Source organism: Lissotriton helveticus, chromosome 9 (assembly GCF_964261635.1).
Source record: "Lissotriton helveticus chromosome 9, aLisHel1.1, whole genome shotgun sequence".
In the NCBI taxonomy this organism is placed as follows: Eukaryota; Metazoa; Chordata; class Amphibia; order Caudata; family Salamandridae; genus Lissotriton; species Lissotriton helveticus.
Window position 1 is genome coordinate 195,653,190 of NC_136070.1, and position 18,293 is coordinate 195,671,482.

Consider the following 18,293-nt stretch of genomic DNA (forward strand, 5'->3'; position numbering starts at 1 on the left):
TCTGAAGATGTTGTTGCATCGAGAAATTGGAGCATATGAATGTTCTGATCGGTTATCATCAGCAAGTCTATATGCCAAATCTAGAGCCATCATTTGGGCGAGTCTAGGTCTTTCTGCAAAACGAAACCGAGTTTTGAAATCTATACAAGAAATAGAGTATTTGGCGGAGAAAGAACCAGACAGTACAGATATTTTGAAGACAAACATGTTGGATACATACTATCCAAATAGAAGTAGTCATCTTGAGAACATTTGTCTGTATGTAGTTCTGCAAACCTATACTTTTACGAGGAACGTCAGAGAAGATATCAATAAAGGTGTATATGCTGTAATTGGATGTGAAGGCTGTCTGGTGAAATAAAGAAAAGGCCATTTGATTAATCATCAAAAATTGAGTTGTGAATCTCCAGACAAAAGAGAATTTTATTACTTAGCTCTCTTGCAACTGTTTAAGCCTTGGCGTACAGAAGAGGAACCACTTGGAGATTTTCTTACTTATCAAGATTCGTTCAATGCAACCAAGGATACCATAGAATGTCCTGTTTTTTCAAATTATCTGCAAATGTTGAACGGGGAAATACAGCAAGAAGCTACAATTGCAGCAGAGATTGCTAGAGACAGTTCTCAAGACAGTCAGAGTTCTGCTTCATTGAGTCAGGATCCACTAGGAGGACCAATTATACAAAATAAAGCTGCCACTGCCATGGATGAAGTTGAAAGAGCCACAGAACAAGCTCAGGAGGATGTAGTTAACTAAGAAGATTTGGAAAAAGTACTAAACGTTGAGCAGAGACAAATATATGACGAAGTCACAGAACAGATTGAGCATGGTTTATCTCATGAGAAAAAAGAGTGCTATGTACGTCATTTATACCTGTCCGACTGTATGTGAGTGGAGAAGCAGGAACTGGAAAAAGTTTTCTGATTAAAGCAATTGAAACTTATCTGCAGAAAATAACGGAGTCATCGCTGTCTTGTGTTGTTACCGCCCCAACTGGGTTGGCAGCACATAACATTAAAGGGATAACTTTACATCGCTTGTTGATGCTGCCAGTAGAGCATGATAATAAATTACAATACCACAAGCTATCTGGAGAAGGTTGTTGTGAAGTTTCCCGAGTCTTGAAGAAAATGAAACTTCTTATCATTGATGAGGTAAGCATGGTATCAAATGTAATGCTTGCTTTTGTGCATTTAAGAATGCAAGAAATTCTTAAAACAGAGTATGATGTGCTATTTGGAGGCAAACACATCATTGTTTTTGAAGATCTACTGCAGCTAACTCCAGTGAAAGTACAACCAGTTTTTAAAATGCTTACACATGAAGATACACGGAAGTGCCTAGGAAGCATTGGAAATGTTAACATATGGTTACATTTCAAATATGCAGAACTGCTACAAAATATGCGACAGGCAAAGGATGAAGATTATAAAAAGATTCTATAAGATGTAAGAATTGGAAAAGTAAGTGAGCATGTGAAAGCAGCTTTACATGCAGGATTAATTTCAAATTTTTTTCCAAACGAAAACATTCTCCCAGAGAATATTTTTAAGAAAATACCTGAAAACAAATCTGTCATATGCTTGATGCCAACTCTGCAAGAATGTTCCATCTTCAACAACAAAACGTTAAAGTTCGAAAATCAAGATATTGTGAAACTGGAAGCTATCGATAAAATAGAACATGAAGGAGCAACTATTATTTTGTCTGAAAAGTTGAAATCAAAATTGGATTCTTTAGAGAAGACAATATCGAAAACTGCTGGTTTGGAAAAGACTCTGTATGCATCTTTAAATTATCATATCATTTTACGACGTAATTTACATGTGGAAAGAGGTTTAGTAAATGGAGCAATGGGTCATGTTGTTGATTTTGTGAATTACCGAAATAGAGATGGAATTGAATTTATAAAAATTAAATTTGATGGTATTGAAGAAGTACAACAAATCAGTCGTTGTTCTGCCCGATATTTGCTTGTGAAAGATTTATATGTCCACAGAAAACAGTTTCTTGTTTCTTTGGCATATGCGGTGACTATTCATAAATCTCAAGGTTTACGTGTAGATAGTGCTTTAGTGAATATTGGAAGTTCTGTGTTCAAGGAGGGTATGGCATATGTTGCTTTATCTTGAGTCAGAACTTTATCTGGATTGTACTTGATTGATTTTGAAGAGACAAAGATTAATGCAGATCTAAATTGTGAACAAGAATATAACAGGTTAAGAAGAGAGTATGCTCCAAATTTACCTCAATATCCTCTATTTGAAAAGCATGTGGTAGGCTGAAAAAGAAGAAATTAGAAAAATTGTAGTGAAGTGGTAGCAAAAAGAAAAAAAGTAGATGAACCAGTAATTGTAAGCAGAAAGGAAAAGGATTCAGTTAAAGATGTTGTTGGATTTCAGTTTGAAAACAGTTCTGGTGTCAACTGCTATGCTAATGTAGTGGTTAATGTTGTTTTTTTTCTCCAAACTGTACAGGAACAGATTGCTGAAAATCGGGATCAAAGATTTTGTTGTTTATTGAATTCTGTGTTTGAGAAATGTAGCAGTGATAGAACAAAAATACAAAGTGTTTCTGAAATTCGAAATGTTTTAGACATATGTTCTGGTCTAAATCAATATTCACATAATATTCAGCAAGATTGTCAGGAATTTCTAACGTATATGTTTGTTGTATTGCAAGATGAAGGTGTAGATGTAGAAAATCATTCGGCCTTTCTTATAAATGGCAGCATGACTGCGACAATTGTTCCTTTTCAAGTAGTACTACAATAGACACTGAAAGATTTATATATTTGACTTTACCAGACTGCAAATCAGTGTCTTTTAATAATCTAGTTAGAGGAGGAGATCAAAACATGGTCGGTACTCAATGTAAATCTGCAATGCTATCAACATTATTTATACAAAGATATGGACAGTATGTAATTTTAATGTTCCAACGATGTAGACCTGATGGAACTAAATTGACAACTTTAATTAAAAAATGTGTGGCTTCTCAATTATCAATTTCAGGAAGAACCTTTGCAACTGCAGCAATTATTTACCATGATGGTCCTTCAACGACATTACACAGCTTATTTAAAATGTCAAAAACGCTATTGTAATGATACTGAATTGACTTTCAAACAACGTTTGCCTTCTGACTTACAAAATTCTTACCTAGTGTTCTTACAACTGAAATTTTAGGGAAGGTAATTGGCCTATGAAGATTGGAGCAGTTAATAAAACTTAGTTTGCTGTTCAAAATTACTTTGCGAGTGAGAGTGATCAAGATAATAAAAAAATTGTAGTTGTCATAGAGGTAGTATAAGTGTATCACGTAGTGTGTGATGTGAGTATTAAAGGAAATATTAATCATAAGTAAGCCAGAGGTAGAAATAAAACTATTGTTTCATAAAGTAAATGATGTTGGAGCTTTTCTTTCAGAAACTCGGGTAAATGGGAGATTAAGAATACTATTGAGTAATTTCCAAAGAAAAGGACTTTCCATATACTATTTGGCCTCGTGGAAAAGTACGTGGATCAAAAGTGAGTTAAGATATGTTTTTAATAAATTATACATTATTTATTGAAACGTTGTATGGGTTTTTTAAACACAATCATTTTGATTGTGTTTTTTTTTTTGCCCGCTGTTATATGATGAGTAGTATTAAAGTCACTGTTTTAAGTGAAATTCAATATATTCTGAGAACAGCAAAAATAAACCATATAACATGTTGAACAAATTATTTTGTATTTTGTATTATCAAATATAAATTATTCTCTCCTTGTGTTATGCTCACTCACCTTTTTCCACCCTCTATTACTCCTCTTAACTCACCCTCACTGGCCTTCTCTCACGCTCCCTCACCTCCCTTCCCTTATTCCACTTCCCTCACTTATCCTCATTCTCCATTCCTACACTGCCCTTTCCCTCTCTCCCATCCACCACTTGCCAGCTGTCAGTCACTCTACTTCACTCCCCTTCCCTTTCTTTCCTTTCTTGCCCCCTTAATAATTCCCCTTCTCTCACTCAACTTACTCCACTTCACTTACTCCTTCTCTCACTCCCTCTGTCCTCTCACATTTTCACTCCCCTTCCCTCACTCCCTCTCTCTTAGCCTCACTCTCTCGGTCCTCTCACTCTCTCACTCCTCTTCCATCACGCTCACTCCCTATAATTCACCCACACTCCCTCACTTACCTTTCTTTGCTCTCTCACTCAGTCCCTTTCTGTCACTCTTTCCTTCACTACCTCTATGTCCTCACTCCTTCACTTCTCTTGTCTCATGCTCACTTGCTTTTATCCTCTCTCTATCTTCACTTTTTCCTCAACCTCACTGCCCTTCACTCACCCTCCCTCACCCTTGTTCCCTTACTCTGGTTCCCTCAGTTATGCTCATTCATTATCCTTAACTCACCTTCCTCTTTCTCTCCTCACGCACTCACCTTTTCCCAGTCCCTTTGCTTCACTTCTCTTCCTCTTCTTTCCTTCCTTTGCTCCCTCAGTCATTCTCCTTCCCTTATTCACCTTACTCCCCTTTACTCACTCTTTTTCTCACTCCCTCTGTTCTCTCATATTATCACTTGTCTTCCCTCACTCCCTCTCTGTTACCCTCACTCCCATTGTCTCCTCACTATCTTACGACCCTACATTCACCCTCACTACTTTCCATCTCTCATTGTCATTAATCCACCGTCATTCACACTTGCTTCCCTGTCACTCACTCCCCTTTCTTTACTCCCCTTTCTTCCTTTAGTTTTCCTAATGCACATTCCTTTAGTATCTTACTCACCTTCACTTCATTTTTCTCTCCTGCTCTTCTTCTCTGTCACTGAATGTATCCATGTCATTATCCTTTTAGTAATTTGCTCTCCCTCTATTTCTTTTTCACTCTCTTTGACCTTCACCATTCCTTTGTTTTCCTTTCTGAGTCCTTCACTCCTACTTTATCTCTTACTACCCTTTTATGACTTTTAATCTCCTGCTCTGTCTCTTGTATTGTAAAATATATATTATAAATATTATAACTTACTTTTTTTTCTCTTTCACAGATGTTAAATTTACTGAAAATATGTAATTAAGTTTACATTACTTATAAGGTAAGTTTGACGTACAAAATTTACTTTCTCAACACTCTTTTCCTTAACCTCACTACTCTCCTCTCATCCTCCCACACCCCTGTTCCCTAACTGTGCTTCTCTCACTTATTCTCAATCCCCACGTTTACTCCCCTTTTCCTCACTCCTCTCTCACACTCACCTTCTTTCAGACCTTCTTCTTTACTTTCCTTCCTCTCTCTTCCCTTCCTTCACTCCTACACGCTTTTCCCTTCCCTTACTCTCCTTACTCCACTTCACTAACTCCTTCTCTTACTCTCTTTGTCCTCTTACTTCTACACTTCCCTTAGCTCATTCTCTCTCTGTTAGCCTCATTCTCTCCGTCCTCTTAGTCTCTCACTCCTCTTCTGTCACGCTCACTCCCTATAACTCAGCCACACTCCCACACTCACTTTCTTTCAGCTCTCCTGTTTTACTTCCCTTCCTGTCTCTTCCCTTCCTTCGCTGCTTCACTCTTTTCCCTTCTGTTACTCTCCTTACTCCACTTCACTAACTCCTTCTCTTACTCCCTCTGTCCTCTTACTTCTACACTCCCCTTCCCTCATTCTCTCTCTGTTAGCCTCATTCTCTCCGTCCTCTTAGTCTCTCACTCCTCTTCTCTCACGCTCACTCCCTATAACTCAGCCATACTCCCTTCTTTCAGACCTTCTCCTTTACTTTCCTTCCTCTCTCTTCCCTTCCTTCACTCATTCACTCTTTTCCCTTCCCTTACTCTCCTTACTCCACTTCACTAACTCCTTCTCTTACTCCCTTTGTCCTCTTACTTCTACACTTCCCTTCCCTCATTCTCTCTCTGTTAGCCTTATTCTCTCCATCCTCTTAGTCTCTCACTCCTCTTCTGTCACGCTCACTCCCTATAACTCAGCCACACTCACTTTCTTTCAGCTCTCCTGTTTTACTTCCCTTCCTGTCTCTTTCCTTCCTTCGCTCCTTCACTCTTTTCCCTTCTGTTACTCTCCTTACTCCACTTCAGTTACTCCTTCTCTCAATCCCTCTGTCCTCTTACTCACTCACTCCCCTTCCCTCACTCTCTCTCTGTTACCCCCATTCTCTCCGTCCTCTTAGTCTCTCACTCCTCTTCTGTTACGCTTACTCCCTATAACTCAGCCACACTCCCTCACTTATCTTTCTTTGCTCCCTCACTCAGTCCTCTTCTCTCATTCTTTCCTTCACTTCCTCTGTCTCCGAACTCCCTCACTCCCCTTGTCTCACGCTCACTTGCCTTTATCCACTCTCTATCACCACTCTTTCCTTAACCTCACTACTCTTCTCTTACCCTTCCTCACCCCCGTTCCCTTACTCCGCTTTCCTCACTTATCCTCATTCCCCTTGTTCACTCCCCTTCCCCTCACTCACCTCCCACACTCACCTTCTTTCAATCCCCCTACTTCACTTCCCTTCCCCTCTCGTCCCTTTCTTTGCTCCCTCACTCATTTTCCTTTCCTCTCTCACTGCACTCCACTTCACTCACTCCTTTTGAATTTGTAAAGAATACAGCTCTTTTTGGAGAATTGGAGGTAGTTCTAAAAAGAACTGTTTTTTTCTTCTTTTTTTTTTTTTACTTTTTCCGAACGTTTTAATTTTTTTTTTTTCCTGAACAAAAACAAAAATAGGGAATGCCAAACTGCTCAACCGGAGCAAAAAAAAGGGGAAAAATTAGGGCTGGGGAGGGCAGCGGTGTTCTTCTCTTTTGCGAACAATTAGTAGGATACTCTGCTCCCCATAACAAAGCAGTTCGTCACACTGCTTACACCTAATGGTAATGTCAGTAAAAACAGGCTGAATGTTGTGTATCAGCTCTTCCTCTCCCCGATGATGTTGCTCCTCCGGTGAAAGTCGAGGCGCCATCTCTCGTCCCTGACACTCTTCTGGGCATAGTTCTGGGGGTGCCTTCTTTGCACATGCCTTATCATGGTAGAGTTCCCAAAACTATATTTTTTGGTGAGGTCACCACGAGAAAGAACAGTGTGGCAAATCTTGCACACCACCTTAGGAGCATTCACCTTTTTCTCCCCTTCTGGAATTGTAAAACATTTCCAAATGAAGTGCTCCCTCACTTTGGGCTGAGGAGGGTCCTCCTGGAGAAACTCATCAGAGTCATCACTGCTGCTTGGTGGTCTTGCAGCCATTCTTTGCAAAGAATTGAAGAGAAGAAGGGAAAAGGTCTTGCTCTCTCCAAAGTGAAAGAGGTAGTGAAGGAAATGGGTGGGGTTTTCATTAGTTGTAAAAAAAAACTGTTAACATCCAATGAAAAGTGTTATTTTAAGGTCACACTTGACGCGCTTACGCTGCGCGCACCGGAGCGCTTCCGGGAGCGCTTACGCGGCACGTACGTAGGCGCTTCCGGGGGTGCTTACGCGGCGCGCCTGAATGACGTTTTGTTAGATTTTAGGAAATGCGTTTAAAGTTAAAATACGGTTATTTATAATAAAATATACTACTTTTATAAGTATGCCACTGAATGTCTTGCATTATTATTTATTTTAAATACATACTTTTTTTGCCGCACGCGGGAATAGCGCTCTCGCTACGCTAACGGGTGCGCTTACCGGTGCGCGCTCCAAGGCAAAATGATAAAAAAAACAACACATGAAAAATACATTGAAAATTTATTTTAGAAAAAGAAAATATATATATATATATATAATAATTAATAGTTGAAATTCACTGAAAAAACCATAGGTTTCACAATCGTTATAGTTAGGAATTAGCATTTAAAAAACCTTTGAAATTCACAAAAAAACATAGGTTTCACAATCATTATAGTTAGGAATTAGCATTTAAAAAACCTTTGCAATTCACTGAAAAAACCATAGGTTTCACACCAGTTATAGTTAGCTGAACATTTTACTCATACAAAACCATTGAAATTCCCACGTTATAGTTAGTTGGACTCACTATAACTCGCGCGCCCGCAATCCACTGCTGATGATGTCACACATTACATCATTCATGACATGGTCAGTGACATCACTGATGACATCACTGATGACATCTCAAATGACATCACTGATGACATCAATGATGACATCATCCATGTGATAATACGATGCAGCTGCTCACACTCTAATCTAACCTTGGATACACCAAGTGATAAATACAAACTACCATTCCTGAAATTATTGACACACCAATATCAGTAACTACATACACACTCACTGATTCCTAGGTCTGCACCCACAACCACTCATTCACACATACAATCCCTCATACATACAAACACTCATCAATACAATACTATCATATGCACTCATACACCTATACAGACACTCACACACTGGCACTCATCATCAATAAGCTTTGTTCGGTTGAAACAAAGCAACCATAAAAGCACAATACAATTTTTAAAAATACATTCATATCAATACATTATAAAAAGAGATACCATACCAAGGAATTGATGAGTTCATACATACAATAAATTCACCACAGTATTACAAAAGGGTTTTAAGTTATGCGAAAGTGCAAATGCATTAGCAAAGAATTTCATTCATTTAAAAAAGGGGGGTACAACCCTCGCTGAATCTAGATGTAAGCAGTCTAATCATTGCAACTTCCCACACTTAATACCACCTCCCCTGCAGTTCTCCTGGCGTAGCACTAACTATGGTAATAGATAACCCCAGGATTCAGGATTTTATTATCAGACCATTCAAGGATCAGTTTATCAGGTCAATACACCCAATCTGTATCGGAAAGTACAGAAAAACGATTCGAGTGGGTAGATTGTAATTGCTGAGTGTATGGCCTTTATTGCCCCTGCAGTGATTCTTTTCTGTCTTTAATCTTACTGGGGGCATGAATGCGGTACTGGGGTATAAGTCTCTCAATTCCCTTATAACTATTGGGCCGTCATCCCTTTGAGGCTGCCAGCCTTGCAGATAAGGGACAACACGGGATCCTTAAAATTTACGAGGATCAGATCACCCGCTATATCTTTAGTTAGAGGACCCAACCATTTCACCCTTCTGACGTTCAACATTTTCCCGACGATGTTTGGTGGGAGGGGCCTGTTCTTTGTTAGCCAGAAAGATACCTTATTTGCCAATTCTGCTTGTCCCTCGATCTTACCGTTACTTAATTCGGGCACACCTGAAAGAATGCATACAAATGGAGCGGCCTCCGGCGGTAGATCAATTTGGTTGGTTTTATTTTGCCTATAGCCATTGTTGGAGAGAGTCCCCACTAAGGGCGATGGATCATTGGTCGACCCTACTCTGTTATCAGTGCTCTGTGGTATTACCATTTTTGATGTTGTCTGCCGAGAATTGGATATTAGTGGCTTTTTAGATTTTTTAGGGGCAGATGACTGGGTTGGGGAGGTACTGCTTTGTGTAGAAGTTAATGGGAGATCGGCAGTGGCTGGGGGTTTTGCCTTGTTAGCACCTACCAGGCTTTCTAAAAGGATTGCGTTTGCTTTCATTGTCTCTTCTATAGATGTAACTTTTTCCCCTATTACCATAAATCTTTGAACCAATGGGGATATTAGAGATTTGACAATAAGTTCAATCAAGGCCAATGGGTCAGTTGGTATGATAGATAGGGGTGAATCAGAAGTGAAGCATGCTCTGAATGATTTCGGGGTATTGCTAGTGGCTGGGGGGGAACTTGCATACCGCTTTCTTTTAGAAGGGGGAGTCTGAGGGTTAGTTATTAAAAGAGTGCTATCTTTAACTGAAGTTAGAGAGGGGGTTCCTAGGTAGATTACTTTAGGATTGGGTGGTGTGTTATGCTTAGGACTTGTAATTATTGGAGCACCTGTTTGTTTATTTCCCTCTTCAATCCAGGTGTGATTAGTTTTACAAGGCGCATTAAGTTCATCCAATAAGGATAGTGTTTGGCAGTAGTTAGCTGTCAGCAAAGGGGATTCACAACTGGATAGTAAAATGTCCAAAGTCCCCTTCCCAGGCCCCCCATGGGAGTTAGTATTATTTATGGCCCCTTTACCAGCCATAAGGTGGTTTGCTTTTATATATGAGAGAGTACTGAAAGCAACAACAAACACCAGACACCAGTGCTGGGCCAATATATAATGTCAATAGTCCTTTTCTGTTAGCCCAAGTGTGAGTCACGGCAGTCCCTGTTATGAGTCGATTAGTTTTACCTCCTTTATCCAGTGGAAATCAGGCGAGATGCAAATGGGGTGGCCCTGCCCTGCCTCTTGCCGCCTCTGACGTCCACAGACGGCCCTCCCTCTGCCCGGGCTCCGCCCTGGGCCGTCCGCGCGCGTCTGCGATGCGGAGGAAGCCACGAGTGTTTATGCGCCTCCGGGCACGCAAAGCAGGAAGTGTGCGTCGGGAATCCGGCGCAGGGGTCGCTGGGAACCGTAGTTCCTCCCCACAGCGGCCGGGCTTGATGGTGGCACCGGCGGCGGGAGTGAACTCACGGCGTGACCCCCCCAGCACCCAACGATGGTCCTTGTGGCAGGTAGGGTCCTTCCTCACCCCTCAGAACTTTTTCAAAATGCCCCCGCTCCTCTGTGGGAGCCACGAGTGTTTATGCGCCCCTGGGCGCGCAAAGCAGGAAGTGTGCATCGGGAATCCGGCACAGGGGTCGCTGGGAACCGTAGTTCCTCCCCACAGCGGCCAGGCTTGATAGTGGCACCGGCGGAGGGAGTGAACTCACGGCGTGACCCCCCCAGCACCCAACGATGGTCCTTGTGGCAGGTAGGGTCCTTTCTTACCCCTCGGATCTTTTTCAAAATGCCCCCGCTCCTCTGTGGGAGCTACGAGTGTTTATGCGCCTCCGGGCACGCAAAGCAGGAAGTGTGCGTTGGGAATCCGGCGCAGGGGTCGCTGGGAACCGTAGTTCCTCCCCACAGCGGCCGGGCTTGAGGGTGGCACCGGCGGCGGGAGTGAACTCATGGCGTGACCCCCCCAGCACCCAACGATGGTCCTTGTGGCAGGTAGGGTCCTTCCTCACCCCTCAGATCTTTTTCAAAATGCCCCCGCTCCTCTGTGGGAGCCACGAGTGTTTATGCACCTCCGGGCACGCAAAGCAGGAAGTGTGCGTCGGGAATCCGGCGCAGGGGTCGCTGGGAACCGTAGTTCCTCCCCACAGCGGCCAGGCTTGATGGTGGCACCGGCGGCGGGAGTGAACTCACGGCGTGAACCCCCCAGCACCCAACGATGGTCCTTGTGGCAGGTAGGGTCCTTCCTCACCCCTCGGATCTTTTTCAAAATGCCCCCGCTCCTCTGTGGGAGCCACGAGTGTTTATGCGCCTCCGGGCGCGCAAAGCAGGAAGTGTGCATCGGGAATCCGGCGCAGGGGTCGCTGGGAACCGTAGTTCCTCCCCACAGCGGCCGGGCTTGATGGTGGCACCGGCGGCGGGAGTGAACTCACGGCGTGACCCCCCCAGCACCCACCGATGGTCCTTGTGGCAGGTAGGGTCCTTCCTCACCCCTCGGATCTTTTTCAAAATGCCCCCGCTCCTCTGTGGGAGCCACGAGTGTTTATGCGCCTCCGGGCGCGCAAAGCAGGAAGTGTGCGTCGGGAATCCGGTGCAGGGGTCGCTGGGAACCGTAGTTCTTCCCCACAGCGGCCGGGCTTGATGGTGGCACCGGCGGAGGGAGTGAACTCACGGCGTGACCCCCCCAGCACCCAACGATGGTCCTTGTGGCAGGTAGGGTACTCCTCACCCCTCGGGTCTTTTTCAAAATGCCCCCGCTCCTCTGTGGGAGCCACGAGTGTTTATGCGCCTCCAGGCGCGCAATGCAGGAAGTGTGCGTCGGGAATCCGGCGCAGGGGTCGCTGGGAACCGTAGTGCCTCCCCACAGCGGCCGGGCTTGATGGTGGCACCGGTGGCGGGAGTGAACTCACGGCGTGACCCCCCCAGCAACCAACGATGGTCCTTGTGGCAGGTAGGGTCCTTCCTCACCCCTCGGATCTTTTTCAAAATGCCCCCGCTCCTCTGTGGGAGCCACGAGTGTTTATGCGCCTCCGGGCGCGCAAAGCAGGAAGTGTGCATCGGGAATCCGGCTCAGGGGTCGCTGGGAACCGTAGTTCCTCCCCACAGCGCCGGGCTTGATGGTGGCACCGGCGGAGGGAGTGAACTCACGGCGTGACCCCCCCAGCACTCAACGATGGTCCTTGTGGCAGGTAGGGTCCTTCCTCACCCCTCGGATCTTTTTCAAAATGCCCCCGCTCCTCTGTGGGAGCCACGAGTGTTTATGCGCCTCCGGGCGCGCAAAGCAGGAAGTGTGCGTCGGGAATCCGGAGCAGGGGTTGCTGGGAACCGTAGTTCCTCCCCACAGCGGCCGGGCTTGATGGTGGCACCGGCGGCGAGAGTGAACTCTCGGCATGACCCCCCCAGCCCACAACGATGGTCCTTGTGGCAGGTAGGGTCCTTCCTCACCCCTCAGATCTTTTTCAAAATGCCCCCGCTCCTCTGTGGGAGCCACGAGTGTTTATGCGCCTCCGGGCGCGCAAAGCAGGAAGTGTGCGTTGGGAATCCGGCTCAGGGGTCGCTGGGAACCGTAGTTCCACCCCACAGCGGCCGGGCTTGATGGTGGCACCGGCGGCGGGAGTGAACTCACGGCGTGACCCCCCAGCACCCAACGATTGTCCTTGTGGCAGGTAGGTTCCTTCCTCACCCCTCGGATCTTTTTCAAAATGCCCCCCACTGCTGATGATGTCACACATTACATCATTCATGACATGGTCAGTGACATCACTGATGACATCACTGATGACATCTCAAATGACATCACTGATGACATCACTGATGACATCTCAAATGACATCACTGATGACATCACTGATGACATCATCCATGTGATAATACGATGCAGCTGCTCACACTCTAATCTAACCTTTGATACACCAAGTGATAAATACAAACTACCATTCCTGAAATTATTGACACACCAATATCAGTAACTACATACATACTCACTGATTCCTAGGTCTGCACACACAACCACTCATTCACACATACAATCCCTCATACATACAAACACTCATCAATACAACACTATCATATGCACTCATACACCTATACAGACACTCACACACTGGCACTCATCTATGGAGTTACTCACACACCTAGTCAGTCATGCAAAGAATCAATCACACTCACATTTCCTCATCTATACAGTTATACACACAAAACCTTACTTATTCAAACATAGACTAACACATACTTACTCTCTTTTACAATCACTGATACAAGTACACATTGATCCATACAGTCACTTATGCAATCACAGGCTCTCATGTATAGTCATTTATATATGCCAACTCTTATAAGCACTGTATTTTACATATGTACTTATTTGGACATGTAGCACTGAGATATCCATTCACTCACCAACACATCCATGCACACAGTCAACTGCCCATACAGTTGTTTTCACATACACTCTTGAACCCATACACCAAGTGAATCAACTGCTCACACATGTATTCACAGAGTCACACACCTCCTAGCCACCCACACACACACACAGCCTCACATACAAATAACTGGGCAACCAATCAATAACTCATATAGCCACTCATATAGCTACTGATCAACACATGAACCAGCTTACACAACAAGAGACATAATGATGCACACATTCAGACAGTTTAGTCACTAAGCCATGCATTCAGTAAGACACATTTAATCACTCACTCATACAGTCAGTCACGCACCTACTAAATCCTTCATCCAGACACTTATACATCCACTCATTCTTCAATATGTAAAACATATTTAAACTTTACAGTAACACACAGATAGTGGATGATGTCATCAGTGATGTCATCAGTGATGTCATTTGAGATGTCATCAGTGATGTCATTTGAGATGTCATCAGTGATGTCATCAGTGATGTCACTGACCATATCATGAATGATGTAATATGTGACATCATCAGCTGTGGATTGCGGGCGCGCGAGTTATAGTGAGTCCAACTAACTATAACGTGGGAATTTCAATGGTTTTGTATGAGTAAAATGTTCAGCTAACTATAACTTGTGTGACACCTATGGTTTTTTCAGTGAATATATATATATCAATCAATCAATCAAGACATTTATAGAGCGCGCTACTCACCCGTAGGGTCTCAAGGCGCTAGGAGGGGGGGGTGCCGTTACTGCTCGACCAGCCAGGTCTTGAGCTTCTTCCTGAAGGAGAGGTGGTCTTGGGTCAGGCGCAGGTTGGTCGGGAGGGAGTTCCAGGTTTTGGCGGCCAGGTAGGAGAAGGACCTTCCTCCTGTTGTCGCTCTTCGGATGCGGGGGACGGCGGCGAGGGCACGGCTGGTTGATCTGAGGTGGCGCTTGGGAGCGTAGAAGTTGATTCGGTTGTTGAGGTAGCTCGGGCCTTGGTTGTGTAGGGCTTTGTGTGCGTGGGTGAGGAGACGGAAGGTGATTCTTTTGTTGACGGGGAGCCAGTGCAGGTCTCTCAGATGTCCGGAGATGTGGCTGTTACGTGGGATGTCGAGGATGAGTCTGGCTGAGGCGTTCTGGATCCGCTGGAGTCTCTTCTGGAGCTTGGCGGTGGTTCCGGCGTAGAGGGCGTTGCCGTAGTCCAGTCGGCTGGTGACGAGGGCCTGGGTGACGGTCTTCCTGGTCTCGGTGGGGATCCACCAGAAGATCTTCCGTAGCATGCGTAGGATGTTGAAGCATGACGAGGAGACGGCGTTGACTTGTCTGGTCATGGAGAGGGAGGAGTCCAGGATGAAGCCCAGGTTGCGTGCGTGGTCCGTCGGTTTGGGTGCGGTGCCCAGGGCGGGGGGCCACCAGGAGTCGTCCCAGGCGGAGGGCGAGGAGCCCAGGATGAGGACCTCCGTCTTGTCTGAGTTCAGTTTCAGGCGGCTGGTCGTCATCCACTCGGCTACAGCTCTCATCCCTTCGTGCAGGTTGGCTCTGGCGGCGGCGGGGTCGTTGGTCAGGGAGAGGATCAGCTGGGTGTCGTCGGCGTAGGAGATTATGTTGAGGTTGTGTTGGCGTGCGATGGCCGCGAGGGGGCTCATGTAGACGTTGAAGAGGGTGGGACTCAGCGAGGATCCTTGAGGGACGCCGCAGATGACTTCGGTGGCCTCTGACTTGTACGGTGGTAGGCGGACTCTCTGTGTTCTTCCGTTGAGGAAGGAGGTGATCCATTCCAGTGCCTTCTCCTGGATTCCGATGTTGCCGTGGCGCTGCACTAGGGTGCGGTGGCAGACAGTGTCGAATGCCGCGGAGAGGTCCAGGAGGATGAGGGCCGCTGTTTCTCCGTTGTCCATCAGGTTTCGGATGTCATCGGTGGCAGCGATGAGGGCGGTCTCGGTGCTGTGGTTGGCTCGGAAGCCAGACTGTGAGGGGTCGAGGGATCCATTTGTCTCGAGGAAGGCGGCCAGCTGTTTGTTGACGGTCTTTTCGATGACTTTGGCCGGGAACGGGAGGAGCGAGATGGGACGGTAATTCTTGAGTTCGGTGGGGTCCGCTGTAGGTTTCTTGAGTAGAGCGCTGAGTTCTGCGTGCTTCCAGCTCTCCGGGAAGGTGGCGGTGTCGAAGGAGGTGTTGATAATGTCCCGCAGGTGGGGTGCGATGACAGCGTCGGCCTTGTTGAAGACGTGGTGAGGGCAGGGGTCGGTCGGAGATCCGGAGTGGATGGAGTTCATCATGCGGATGGTGTCCTCGGTGCTGATCGGAGTCCAGGCGCGGAGGGTGGTGGTGGGCGGCGTTGCTGCGGTTGTGGCGTGCGTTGGTTGGATGCTGAAGCTGTTGTGTATGTCCGCGATCTTGTTGTGGAAGTAGGACGCGAGGGAGTTGCAGAGGTCTTGCAACGGGGTGATGTCGTTGTTTCCGGCGTTGGAGAGCTCTTTCACGATGTTGAAGAGTTCCTTGCAGGTGTGTGCGTTGTTGTCCAGCCGGTCCTTGTATGCATTTTTCTTGGTGGCGCGGATCAGTTGGTGGTGTTTCCGGGTGGCGAGCTTGAGGGTGGTCATGTTGTCCATTGTTGGTTCCCTTCTCCATACTTTCTCGAGGGCTCGGCAGTTCTTCTTGGAGCTCTTGAGTTCGTCGGTGTACCATGGGGTTTTTCTGCTGCCGGGTCTGCTGGGCGGGGTCCTCAGAGGGGCGAGTTCGTCCGCGCAGTTGCTGATCCACTTCGTGAGGTTGTCGGCGGCCTGGCTGGGGTTCGCTGAGCCAGCAGGAGGGTGCTGGCTCAGGGAGGCGGTGAGCTGGTCGGCTGTGATCTTGTTCCAGCTTCTTCGGGCAACCTGTTGCTGGTGGTGGTGGATCGTCGTTCTTTTGAAGGTGAAGTGGACGCAGCTGTGGTCCGTCCAGTGGAGTCCTGTTGCGTGGCTGAAGGCGATGTCTTTGCTGGATGAGAAGACGGCGTCGAGTGTGTGTCCGGCGAGGTGGGTGGGGGTGGATATCAGCTGCTTGAGTCCGAGGTTGGCGAGGTTGTCGAGCAGGGTGATGGTGTTACGGTCGCTGTTGTTCTCCAGGTGGAAGTTGAGGTCCCCCAGGAGGGTGTAGTCGGCGGAGGGGAGGGCCTGCGGGCTAATGAAGTCGGCGATGTCCTCGCTGAATTGTGTGCGTGGTCCCGGGGGTCGGTAGATCAGGGTGCCTCTGAGGGTGGTCTTCGGGTCGGTGTGGATCTGGAAGTGCAGGTGTTCGGCGGTCGTGAGGGTGTCGTCGGTGTAGGTCGTGATGCGGATGGTGTCTCTGTGGATGATGGCGATGCCTCCTCCCATCTGGTTGGCGGTGCGGTCCCTCCGGGTGATCTTGTAGCCCTCTGGGATGGCGATGGCGATGTCGGGCGCTGAGGAGGCGTTCATCCAGGTCTCCGTGAGGAAGGCGATGTCAGGGGCTGTGGTGTCGAGGAGGTTCCAGAGTTCCACGGCGTGTCTGTGGACGGAGCGGGTGTTGAGCAGGATGCACTTGAGGTGGTTGCTGCTGGTGTTCGGCTTGGCGGGTGCTGGTGCAGGGTCGGTCCGGATGCAGGTGAACTTACAGGCGTGGCAGCTGAAGGGTCCGTGGGTGTGCTTCGGGGTGGCTCGGTGGCATCCCGGGATGCCGCCGGTGTTGAGTGCGGTGAGTTCGGCGGCGTTGTAGGTTCGTCGGGTCGGCTTCCGTCGGTGGGGCCCGGGGTCCTGGCACTGGGCGCGGTCCAGGCGCGGACGGGCGCAGACGGGCTTACCTTTGGCGCGCCTTCGGCGCACAATCGGCGCGCCCGCTGCGCGTCAACGCTGCGTGTTCGCACGGTCGCCATATATGGCGAAGTGCGCGGGGGGGGCGGAGCAGCTGGGAGGCGGGAGCGGGGAGGGTACAGAAGGAAGCAAGGGGCGGGGTTAGCGGCGGTGGTGGGAAGCGGGGAGCGGGGAGGGAAGTCGAAGGGCAACTACTACCAGCAAAACAGGCAATACAGAAGGGAATAACAATTCAAAACAATACAAAACAATTCACAAACAGATGACACCAGGGGCACAGGGAGAGAAGCGGCTCCCAGGAGCCTGCAGGTCAGGCGAGCACGGGCCACGCCGCTCGAAGGAGGGGGCGTGGTCACGCGGCGGCAGCCGGGCAGCGAGGCAGTCAGGCGGGGAGGCGCACACGCAGCAGCTGGTGGCCGTGCGGCGTGGGGGTGTCCTAGAACTAGGTCACCTAAAACATCATCTGCATACATACCTATTGCTAAAAGTTACATTTAATCCTCCCTGACATCTAGTTCTAATTGCAATATCTTTCCTTTTTTTCAATAGTGTTTTGAATGTATTCTCTACAGTTTATCTGTTTTTTTAATCAGACCTCTGCATAGCATATATTTTTTATCCATCTATGTACAAGTTCCCTTTCAGCTTTCCCTCACCATATGGAAAGGGGGAGACCTCTCGGTCACCCCGAACGTATAGCTGGGTGCCCCGACCGCCCGGGAAACCTTTGCAGGCGGGGGGCGTGTTCCCGGCTGGTATGCCCAAAGTGGCGTGGTTGGAGCACGCCCCCGCCACCTAAAAGGGTTGTCCTAACCCCCGCCCGGAAGTCCGTGCACTTTTGGGCGGGAGGGGGATCCCGCCCGCCTCCCCGTTGCAAGTTAAAAGGCGCGGGGGCCCAGGCAGGCGTCCTCTTGTTCCCGCGCTCTGAAGGCTCCACCACTCATATATATATATATATATATATATATTCACTGAAAAAACCATAGGTTATAGACCATATATAGTTAGGAATTAGCATTTAAAAAACCTTATTTTACTCACACAAAACCATTGAAATTCCATATATAG